The sequence below is a fragment of the Elephantulus edwardii genome, unplaced genomic scaffold (assembly GCF_000299155.1).
Source record: "Elephantulus edwardii isolate Elephantulus edwardi_28Jun2011 unplaced genomic scaffold, EleEdw1.0 scaffold00302, whole genome shotgun sequence".
Taxonomy (NCBI): Eukaryota; Metazoa; Chordata; class Mammalia; order Macroscelidea; family Macroscelididae; genus Elephantulus; species Elephantulus edwardii.
Window position 1 is genome coordinate 624,721 of NW_006400052.1, and position 12,721 is coordinate 637,441.

The following is a 12,721-nucleotide window of genomic DNA, read 5'->3' on the forward strand; positions in this document are numbered from 1 at the left end:
AAACAGAAAAATGCTTCAACCAGGCTGCTTCTTGGAAGCAAGGATTCTGAAGCTTCATCTGATATACTTCAGGCACGTTGCAAGGAGGGACCAGTCCTTGGAGAGGGACATCATGCTTGGAAGGGTGGAGGGACAGAACAAGACAGGAAGACCCTGGATGAGATGGATTGACTCAGTGACTGGGGTAATGGGGCTAGGTGTGTCAGAGATGATGAGGTGGGCTCAGGATAGAGCAGGGTTCAGAGCTGTTGTACATAGGGTCACTGTGAGTTGGAGTCAACTCGATGGCATATAACAACAACAAGAAGAGAAAAAGGTTAGCAAGTTTTCATGCAATACACACTTGGTTTTTTAAAATAACAATTATGATAAACAGCAGAAGGAATTAAGGAATGCTGTACTGTGCTGCTTACAAAATACTAACTTTTTTAAAATCCTTTTTAAAATTAATTTTAATGCAAGTTTACAAAGACTTAGGGTTTCCAGTCATTCATTGTTGCACTTTCCCCCGCCCACCCCCTCGCTCCCAATTCACTCTTTTCCTTGAAAAGTAAAGAAAACCTCTTCCATTGTTATGCAGTCCCTCCCCCCAAGTCCACTCCGCTGTGCAGCTTTCATTCTGGACTCCTGTCATGACAATAATACCCAATCATATATCCCTTTTAAACAGTTCTATCCCTCATCTGTTTCAATGCAGTATATATCATTCCTCTCCTCCTTCTCTGCCCCAGCTCAACCCTGATGTAAGTCCCGTTTTACAACAGCGGCCCTATGCAATATTTGTCCTTTTGTGACTGAGATATTTCACTCAGCATAATGTCCTCCAGGGTCATCCATTTTGCATAATGTTTCATGAGTTCCTTTTTTTCAATGCTGCATAGTATTCCATCTTTTGGAGTTGTACATAAGGAAATATCTCAAACACTTTCAAAATAGTAGTCGATATATAAGAGGCATACCTTAGGTGGGCTTAAGAATACAGTTTAGAGGGGAGCTCTGGTGGCCTAGTGGTAAGGAGCTGCAACTACAATCCCAGAGGCGCATAGTTCAAATCCACCAGATGCTCTGCCTGGGAAGGAGGGACAATCTCCTCCTGTACCAGTCAGATCTGATTTGACGGTACATGCACACAAAAATAAAAAAATAAAAAAGAATACAGTTTAGAAAAGAAAGAAAGAAAAAAGATCACACAGAAACTGCCACGGGCTGCTCCATTCTGGAGGGGCTTGTAAGCCTGAGGTCTAGGGTCTCGAAGAGGGAACATGAAGGTGAGTAGAAGTTCGGTGAAGGGACGAGGAAAGAACACAAGACAAACAGTCAAGTGATCTTGATGATTTTAATTCTAAGTCATTCTAATTCTCCTTCTTCTTTCTTCCTTCTCTCTTTTTCTTGCTTATTACATTTAGCATGATACATTTATATCCCAATTTTACAATTAGGGACTTAATCAACAGTCAAAAAGACAACAAAAGTAAGAATAAAGTTTACATTATTTTCTTGCACACAGCTATTTTTTATGGTCACGGTTCCTTGGTAACTGGAGAGCATGAAAAGCTATTCTTTATGGTCACAGTTCTTTGGTAATTGGAGAACTTGGTAGACAATGGCTTTTCACGTAAACATTTTATTTTTTTTTTTTTTACTTTATTAAAATACTGGGTTTATTTCACATGTATATTTTTGTTTCCCCACCATTTCCATTTGTTTGACCATTGCTACTACTTTGTCCTATCATAACATTCCATACATACTTAAAACCAAAGCAAAGGGTTCCATCTTTAGAAACTAAACAGGCATCTTGGACAACACATTCTTGGCAAAGAAACCTGGACAACATTTATTAGACAAGGTAGGGAAAGTTCTCACTCAGCATTATAAAAAAGGACAGTCCGATATCAACTGTTACAGAAATAAGACGGAAAATTTTAACAAACTGTTTTAACAAATTATTTTCTTAAAGAGACTTCCTCCACTGCCAGAGATCTTGAATAGCCTCCTGGTCTGTCATCTGGAAGCAATTCTTCACATAATTGATGAATTTGGCTTCCACTTTGGGAAGAGAACCACCTTTTTCTATACTTGCTTGCATTTTTGCTTTAATGTCTTCTACAGAACTAGGTCCTTTTGGAGTTTTGAGAGTTTTTTCCTGTTTTTTGAAAGATTCTTGTCCTTTTGATCGTGGAGTTGACGGTTTTGAGTCTTTTCCATTCTGGTTTGATTTTTGTGCATTTTTGGCTGGAGTATCCCTTATAGATTTCTTCACTGGTGCTTTTTAAACATTTTATTTTTAAACTTGTTTTTAAACCTGTTCTTCAACTTGTTTGGGTTACAAAGTTACAAAGTAAAAAAGTTACATTTTAAATTTAAGCTGATACATTTTACATTTTTAGCTGAGTTTACAATATTATTTCTTTCCATTCAAAAGACAACACTTTTACACTTTCCATTATTCTAGGGGTGATCACTATCTTAATAAGGGGGTTTAGGTTCATACAAAGGATGTTTTGGGTCATAATATTGCCTAAATTCATCATCCCAATCTCATGTTTCATGACTTATTTTACCACTTACACCTTGCATAACATCTTCCCTCTGGTCACTTTTAAACCTTTTGAAAAATATATCCCAAGACACAAAACCATCAGGGTGTTTTGCATTAAATTAATCATATTTTCCAGTATATGGAAGAGGTTTATTTGTAGGCTCTGGAATTCTGTAAGGGCCTTTCTCAATAGAGAGCTGCACCAACAACCTTTACTTAATAGATAAACAATTCTTCCACCTGATGTTCTCATGGTGGGGGGCAAGGGTTTGGTTTTATTCTTTGAAGGAGTTTTAGTAATGCTAAAAGAACCGGAGGTAATGTTTGCGTATTAAAGTCGTCACCTCCATTTAGTTCTTTCCTGGAAACATTTAACAAACTTTTAGTAAAAACACTTTGTGTAAAGAACACAGCTTTCCCCACCCTGTCCCACATAGAAAACACAAAGAGACAATAGAAGAGAAATTACAGAAAGGCCAAGAACAATCATGGAGAAAGCACACGTTCAGAGAGGCTGACTTCCTTGAAGTTTTCGCCTCAATCGGGTGATTTTGTCACACAGACTCTCTTGGAGTTGGTGTGGCAAGAAACTATTCAATTTTTTTCAAAAATCCCTGAGCAAGAAAAACAGCACTGAACTTCACATACTAATTTTTTCTTTCTTAAAAAATTTTTGTCTCTGCATACAAAATTTATATACTTTGTGTTTCATACTATCCTTCATTGTGATTCACACAATCATTCCCATTCATTGTGTTTTATACAATTAATCATCATTGAACTATTCACATACTGATTTTAGAAAATTTCTATACATACCTTGACTTGAATCCAAGAGCAAAAGTTAAGACTCTCCTCCTCTCCTTTTGGTAAACAGCTTCCTTGTAAAGCTGGATGGCTTTCCCCCCTGGATTTTACTTGAAAGTAGCCTTTTTAAATTTTTGGGTCTGGCACTTTTATACTGATGTCACCAATGTTAGTGTTTCTTGAGATCTCAGGAAGATTCATATTCTTTACAGCTGATGCAGCATGGGCTGGAGCTCCTGTTAAGCCAGCCTCAGAATTCTCCAGTTTATTTTGTGTGTCAATCTGTGTAACAATCTCATTCATATTCGTCTCTAATACCATTCCTCCGTCACCATTTCTGCAAGAGTATTGTGAAACTTAGCTCTATGGAAAATTAAATCCAGTTCACAGATATTTTCGAAAGTAATATTTCCACAAATACTTGAATTAGATCTAAAATGACAGATCCACTTTCTGAAGAATCCGCACACTGTGATGAAATATAATGTTACCTAATGTCTAGAAATCAATTTGTTGTCAGATCTTCCTATTAACAATCCTACTTCTAGGAAATTACAGACATTCTTATCTCTTAGATACCAAATGGGATGTCTCCTGATGCGTTGTTGTGGATCTTCACTGTAAGGCTGGTAGAACTTGGAGAGCCACAATTCCCCATGCTTGTTGAAGATGAGGATCGCCTTGAACAGGGCTGACTGAGTGGGCACTGGGGGCCAGCGTGGGCACAGGCACACAAGCCTCCTTTAAAGATACCCAATGCTATGCATCTTTTGATTTCTTGACTCCTGCTACTGTGGATGCTGATTATAGATCCAAGTGAAATTATCATTGACAGCGTCAATCTTTTATACATCTATCATGAGGTTGTCTTTAGGTCCAAGGGTGAGAATGTCTGTTTTCTTGATGTTTGTTTTTTTTTTTTTGTTACTGCAAGCAATTTTAATACAAAAGTGTCTTGTTTTTAAACTGTTCATTGGTAGAGCTTCAGTTTCTGCCTCAATTAAAACCAATTGAGATAATCACACAGCAACATGGTCGGAGCTGAAGAGGAACAGCAGCTAAAAAATGTTTTCTTGATGTTGAGATGCAACCCATGTTGTTGTTATTGTTGTTAGGTGCCACTGAGTCGCTTGTGACTCATAATGACCCTGTATACAACAGCTCTGAAACCTGCTCTGTCCTGTGCCATCTTTATTGTCTCTGACACACCTATCCTCGTTACCCCAGTCACTGAATGAATACATTTCATTGATGGTCTTCTTCTCTTTCTCTTTCTCTCCACCCTTCCAAGCATGATGTTCCTCTCTAAGGACTTGTCCTTCCTTGCAACATGCCTAAAATATGTCAGATGAAGCCTCACAATCCTTGCCTCCAAGGAGCAGCCTGGTTTCACCCTCTATAGGACAAATTTGTTTGTTCTCCTAGCAGTCCATGGTATATTCAAAATTCTTCAGCACCACAGCTCAAAGGCATCAATTCTCTTTCTACCATCCCTAGTCATTGTCCATCCCTCCGACACATAGCAAGCAATTGCAAAGACTATGACCTAGAACAGGTGTACCTTAGTCTCCAGACTGAAGTCATACTGCAGTATATAGTCTTTGACTTTCTTCAGTAAGTGCTTCATGTCTTTTTCATTTTTCTCAAGCTAGGTTGTGTCATCTGTGTTAATGCAGGTTGATTAACCAACCTAATGTCACATTCTTCTTCATACAGTTTAGCTTCTAGAATTAGTTGCTCGGCATACAGATTGAACAGGTATGGGGGAATAGAACTAGATAATTAGACAAATTCAAGCCTACTCCCACTGGATTCTGACTCATAGCAACTGTTTGGGACAAAGTGGGATTTCCTATAGGGTTTTCAAGGCTGTATATTTTTTAAAAATAAGTTTAATGAGATTTATTAGAGAAGTCAAAAGTCTGTAACTCCAGTTGGCAGCAGGTTATATTCAATCGGTCAGGACAGCTTCTGAAGCGTGCTTGCAATTCCTTCAGTCTTCAGCCTCTCAGCTTTAGGCCAGTGTTACAAAACTCTTATTTCTTCCAGTTATGGCTTTTCCCCACAGTCCTGTTACAAACTTGAGCAAAGGCTCCTATCTCTGGGTCTGTAGAGCTGCAGTTCCAAGGCCAGCTCTGTCTCCTGTCAGGTCTCTGGTTCTTTGCCAGTGCTTGTTATAGTGCTCCTGTAGGGCTGACAGGCATAAGAATCTCAGGTCCCAAAGGATGTGCTGCATATTCTTGCTTTTTTTTTTGCTGGTGGTGAGATTTCCTACTGAACCTGTTCAGTTTAATGTCAAAACTAGCCAATCTCCTTGTGGATAGACTAACACACCCTGTTTGCATAAGGCTGTACATTTTTAAACTATTTTTTTATTAATTTTTTTTAAATTTAATTTTTTTTATTATTTTTGTGTGAATGTACCGTCAAATCAGATCTGACTGGTACAGGAGGAGATTGTCCCTCCTTCCCCGGCAGAGCATCTGGTGGATAAGGCTGTACATTTTTATGGAATCAGTCTACCATATTCTTCTCTCTTCAGAGCACCTGGTGGATTTGAACTTCTGAGCTTTTGGTTGACAATCAAACACATAACCATTGTGCCACCATTGCTTCTTTTTATAATCATAGCCCTAAGAAATTGTATCCATTGGCCCCTCCATCTTTACACCGTAGAAACCCTGATTAGATTCTAATATACACAGAACTTAGTTGCTGTTGTTGTCATCAAGTCAAATTTGATTCATGATAACTTAGTACAGTGTAGCAAAATGTCATCATCATAGCAACATACAAGCTACCATAGTAGAGTAGGATGAATTAGTTGCCAGAGAGATGGAGACTCCACAATCATACACCATATTTACTTGAAAATTTACAAATCATATTGTGTTTTCATTCAATCAATCATTCATGTACATTTTGCTTTATAACATGAATTAAAATTTATTGATGCAGTTAATTATACTATCTCATCAAGGCTTTAGGGAGCTCTGGTGGCCTGGTGGGCAGCAGTTGCATTGCTAACCCCAAAGTGGTGCCTCTCTGGTGGTTCAAATCCACTGGTGGCTCCACAGGAGAAAGATGGACAATTTCCTCTTGTGTGATTTATAACCTCTGAAAACCCACTAGAGGGTCAGCTGTAAGTCAGGTCTGACTCAAAGACAATGAGCTTTGAGTAAATAATCATAGCCTTAGGCCATCATACATTTTAGAATCTCACATTAGAAAGGTCAATGCTAAAAATGTGGAAGTAGAGTAGCAGGTTGTCCTGAGTTGTCTGGGACTGTGTAGAATGCTGGTGCTGTAGTCCATATGGTGATGCACTACTAACCCCAAAGCCACGCCTCTCCAGCAGTTCGCAGTTCACCAGTGACACCAAGGGAGAAGATGAGCAATCTCCTTCATGTGATTTACAGCCTTGGAAACCCTATGGAAGGTCAGCTGTGAGCAGGTTCCAACTTGACAGCAGTGAGTGAGTGAATGAGTCTAGGTTTTAGCACATTTTAAGCTGAGTGATAGTGGTGGTGAGGGTACAGGATGTGATAATGTGAAAATCAAGGACACTTCAAATCTTATTTTTTTTTTTTCAAATCTTCTAATCACTGATTCAGATCAGTGCTGGGGATCTGAGAGAGCATACCTTAAGAGTAGGCAAACTGGTCTCTCTACTTTGATGTTTTAAAACAATACTTGAACAGTCATAAGAAGAAACAAAATCCTGAGACCTACATGCTACAGCATGACTGGACCTGGAAAACATCATGCTGGGTAAAATGCACCAGTTTCAAGAGGACCTCGCTTAACCCCCTAGGACGTGTATAATAATCTCATATATATGAATTAAAGGGATCTCTGGTGGTGCCTATGAGGATTATAGTTTGGAAAACCCAACGAGTTGTTAGAATAACTAACCATTTGCCTAAGGATAAAGCTCAGAAGGTGAGGAGAGGTGGGATTGGAAGGATCAGTGGAAGTGAGTAATACAGGGAGGAAGTGGCAAGAGAGCCACTTGTGGGTGTTGTAATTAATGTTATAAAACAAATTGTCCGAGTGGTTGAATGGAGAAGAAATGTGATTTGTAAATTTGCAGTCAAATCACAATAAAAACAAAAGCCCCACAAATCCTATGGAGCAATTCTTTCTCATCTTTGCCTAACTTTCTCCTGAGGAACCGCTGGTGGATTCGAACGGCCAGAAAGGCATGGAATTTAGGCTAGCAGTGCAACTCCCTATGGGTCTCAACCACTACTGTTAGGCACTCCCTGCTAACAATATGAAGAACATAAAATGTACCATTTGAACAGTTTTTAAATGTCCAAGTCAGTGGCATTAAGTATATTAATAATGGAGAACAGGAATCACTATTGTATTTCTGAAAACTTTTAATCATTCCAGGCAGGAACTATATACTCAAGAAATAGTAATTCCTATTTCACTCACCCTACAGCCTCAAGATGTTCCTAAGAGCCAAGGATGGTGAAACTTTGTCTCACATACTTTGGGTATGTTGTTACGAGGTTCTAGTCTTTGGAACAAGACATGATAATGAGAAAAGCAGCAGATCAGCAAAAGGGAGGAAGACCCTCAATGAGTTGGATTGGTTGACACAGTGACTGAAGCAATGGCATTGTGCAGACAGAGATGGTGAAGGAGGGCAAGGTTTCCATCTGCTGTCCTTACACAGGCCATGAGTTGTAGTCAACTCAATGGCACCTACAACAGCTCTGGTAACCACTAGTCAGGTTCTGTCTCTTTGGGTTTGCCTAGCAACTGACATCAAATTGACTCTGTCTCATGGTGACCCCATGTGTGTTGGGTAGAAATGTGCCATGGGATTTTCTTCTTAACTATTAATACTATTTATTTTCCAAAATATAACCTCTTTACAGGCATTAAATGCACGTGTGTGTGTGTGTGTGTGTGTGTGTGTGTGTGTGTGCGTGATCTGGGCCCTCTCTGTGGGTAGAGATCACTTCTGTGGGTAGGGGAGATTTTTCATTTTCTTTCACTTCTCTCAATCAGTCCAGCACAACATCAAGAACATACTAAACACACAGATGGAACAAGCATAGCATAATGTACATACTTAAAATGCAATACGAATCTAAACTAAGGATACATGCATTAAACCCTCCTTCTGCTTATCCTGTTCAAATTCCTTTATAAATTATTTTTATTTTTTATAAACTCTAATCACACTTTACCTATTTGGATTAGGTCTTCAGTAAGCAAAATGATACACTGCAATTTAAACTTAAAAAGTGAATGTTATCTTCTTGTTATGGACTGTCAAGTCAGAATGACCCATAGGTGACCCTGTGGTCGGCTTTCAGAGGCTGTAAACTGCACAGAAGGAGATTTCCCATCTTTCTCATATGGAGAACTGGTAGATTTGAACCACTTGCCATTGGGTTGGCAGTGCAGCTCCTTACCACGAGACTACCAGAGTTACTTTTTTTTTCTTTTTTAGTGACTAGAAGTCTAAAGTTCTGTATTCAGGTGTTACCAGATTACTAATTTCTTAAGTGAGAAATATTTTTCTTAATATCCTTGCAGAGTAATCTTCATTCTCATCTGTGTTTATACAAATAATGAGTTGAAACAAACAAACAAAAAAATCAAACCAAGGGAGTTCTGGTGGCTCAGGGGCCTCCTGTGCCAATCAGATCAGATTCAACAGTACACAAGAATAAAAATTAAAAAATCAAACCAAACCTACTGCCTTAGAATTGGCTCTGACTCATAATGACCCTACAGGACAAAGCAGACCTGCCCCAGGGGGTTTATGAGGCTGTCTTTCCCCACCACCACTAATTGTTATTTGAGCAGAAGTTTACAAAACAAATATTTTCCATTCAACCACTCAGACACATTTTGCTAGATAAAATTAATCACTGTAATATTGCAATCCCCACTCCCTCGCTGTGATTTTTATATCCATTAACTCAAACTCATTGCCAGTGAGTTAAAACGACTCACAGCTGTCCCTTTCTTGTATTTCCCAAGGCTGTAAATCACACTGGAGGAGACTGGCCAACTTTCTCCCATGGAGCTGCTGATAGATTGAAACAGGTTTTTGGATTAGCATCACATCTTCCTACGGGATAGACTACCAGGCTGTAAATCTTTAGGAGAGCATACTGCCTCGTATTTCTTCGTCAGATCATCTTGCAGGTTCGAATCACTGACCTTTGAGTTAGCAGCCCAATGGTTAGTTTGCAGCACCATCAGATTGAAGGAGCCATAAATATGACATCCTCAAAATATCACATATTCCAAATGTAATACTTCAAAGTCACTTACACTTCAAAAACCTCACTGAATAATTCCAAACAGTGTAACAAAACAGTAAAAACATTGTGTTCTTCTTGAGAATTGATTTCTTTGCTGTTCCCTTTTCCTTTCTTGTTTCAGATAATTATAATGCCATTTCTTTTGCCATAAATATAGTCAAAGGTTGATTTCTTTTTTTGTAGCAGTTTTAGTGCCCCATCCCCACTAGATGAGTGGAACGGCCAGATTCTTCAAAGGTGTGTTTTTTTTGGTTTGGGGTTGAGACTAGGGTGTGACTTTGCTCACAACAGGGTGTAAGCTGATTCAATTTGGCCTCATATTAAAAAAGAATTTTGGCTGCCAGTCTGGGGCTATTTCCAGGATAGGAAGTTGAGTGGAATGGCTGTATTTGGCAAAGTGTGTTTGCTGGTTTGGGGTTGAGACTAGGGAGTGGCTTTGCTCACAACAGGGTGTGAGCTGATTGGATTTGGCATCATATTTAAAAAGGCTTTTGGCTGCCAGTCTGGGGCTATTTCCAGGATGGGAAAATGAGTGAAATGGCCGGATTCTGCAAAGGTGTGTTTTTGCGAATCTCCCTAATAAGACAGGTTTGGAAGCAGGAGCAGTATTCACTTCCCAAAAAAAAAAAAAAAGATTGAATCTGGAAACTGTGAACTTAGGGAAAAGATGAAAGTTATGTGTTCAAGACTTCTGTTCATAGGGTTGCTATGGGTAGTCTATGGCTCTACAGCACTTAACAACAATAACCCCACTAGATTGGAAAACTTCTAGCAAAGCTCTGACTGTTAATTCAATAGCTTCATTGTCATTTGCTATAACATCTTCCAAGTAACTTTTTCCTAAATATCTCTAATGATTTTAGCACTTCATTTGTCTTTCAAGCATGATAGATCTCGAAGGGATTTGTTTGACATAATCTTGGTTTATCACCATCATTAAAACCCACAATTAGACCAAGTACGTGGGGCAGATTTTACAGAAACGTGATTTAAGGAATCATTCTTCAGGTTGTTTTGTATAAACATTCTTGGAGTGGACAATTCCTTAGCTGGGAGCTCTGGTGACCTAGTAGGTAGAGTTGTGCTGCCAATTCCTTGGGAGGCAGTTCAAACCCACCAGCTGCTCCTCAGAAGAAAGATGGTAAATCTCCTCTGATGCACTTCACAGCCTCTGAAAAACTGTGGAAGGGTCAGCATCAGTTGGTTCTGACTGAATAGAAACAACAACAACATCAACAACAACAGCAGTATTCCTTAGCTATTGTAATAATAACATCCAATAACTGATTTTTTTTAAAAAAAATTTAAAACCCAACGCTACAATTAAGGAAAAAATACCAAAAGGTCTTCTGTTGTTGCTGTGTACCATTGAGTCAGAAGTGTCCTATAAGCTGACCCTCCAGCAGGTTGTCAGAAGCAGTAAATCACACAGGAGGAGATTGCCTATCATTTTTCTTGGGAGGAGCTAGTAGATTTGAACCATCTTTGTATTGGCAGTGCAATTCCTTACCACTAAGCCAAGAAGTCTATCATAACTTTGACTATATTTCTGCATTACGGTTGCTATAAAGTTACTTATATATTCTATAGTGACTGGGTCTTCCATCATAAGCATATGACAATGAGAGTTCACTTAGCTATGATTACTATGCTTTGGGTTTTTTTGTTAGGTGCTGTCAAATTGGGTATGATTCATAGTGTCCTTATGAATGACTGATCTGAACTCTGTCTTATCCTATGCCATCCTCACCATTTATTTTTTTTCCTTATTATTATTAAATTTTATTAGTTTCAATGAACATTCACAGGGATTCTGGGCTTTCACTCCTTCATTGCCACACCATTCTCTCCACCCTCCTCCCCAGTTTGTTCTTCTTCCCTGCCATCCGACATCCTCACCATTTCTGATACCGTTGAGACCCTTGCTGCAGTCACACTGTCCATACATCTTGTTGGGGGCCTTCCTCTCTTTCATTGATTCTCTACCTTTCCAAGCATCGCACATCCAACATAAGAGAGATGAAGCTTTGCCATCTTTGTCTCCAAGGAGCACTCCAGCTGCACCTTATCCAAAACATATCTCTGTATTCTGTTGGCAGTCCACGGGATGTTTAGGAGTCTTCTGAAACACCACAATTCAAAGGCTTCAAATTCTTCTACCATTCTTATTCATTATCCACCTCTCAGATGCATAGCAAGTAATGAGAAAGACCATGACCTGAATGAGGCCCATCTTAGTCTTCAAACTGACATCATTGCTCTTCAGTGTTTTAGTGGACTTGCCCAAAGCAATACGTCTTCTGACTTCTGACTGCTGTTACCAAGGGTGTTGATTGTGAATCCAAGTAAGATGAAATCATTGACAATTTCAAGCCTTTCTCCATCTATCATGATGTTGCTTACTTGGCCTAGTGGTAAGGATCTTTGTTTTCTTGATATTGAGATGCATTCCCTAACATCCTTCAAAGAACATTCAGACCTGGCCCTCAGGTGCAAATTCTCCTCACAGTTCTTTCATCTGAAGCTTGGCAACAGGTTGAGTTTTTTGTGGTTTTTGTTTGTTTGTTTGTTGTTTTTAAGTCTTTCTTCACTACTTCCTGGGCATATTCTACCCAGAAAAGATGTTCTTCTGAGCAGAAGACATTGATGGCTTGGGCTAAAGGGAGCTCAGAGTGTGTCTAATTGAGATTGGCTGCTGGAGGAGCCATATGATTTTTAATGGCTGATTTTAAGAAAGCCAATTATTTGCCAGACCTTCTTTGGAGGCATTTTTAGGTGGACTAGAACTACCAACTTTTCAGTTAGCTGAGCACTTAACTGTCTGCCCTAACCAGGAATTTCTTGCCTGTTCTAGGATACCTTAAGTAATAGGACCATACACTATTTGGAGATTTTGTGTGTGTATATATATCTGGTTTATTTCTCTTAGGGTAATATTCTCACAGTCCACCCACAATGTAGCATGCATCAGCACTTCAATTCTTTTTGTGGCTAAATAATATCCCACTTTGTAGCTATATTGTGATTGGTTGTATATTCCTTCATTGATGGACATTTGTTTTTTTTTTTTTTTTTT

At 39.0% G+C, this 12,721-nt stretch overlaps 1 protein-coding gene and 1 pseudogene across 1 annotated transcript in view; one reads left to right on the forward strand and one right to left on the reverse strand.

Moving 5' to 3' along the window:
* The window catches only part of SPTBN4 (spectrin, beta, non-erythrocytic 4), a 132,468-nt gene that overhangs the window by 6,745 nt on the left and 113,002 nt on the right, over positions 1-12,721 (forward strand). The gene's annotated exons all lie outside the window — the stretch shown is intronic.
* On the reverse strand, positions 3,476-11,593 carry LOC102876840 (annotated as a pseudogene).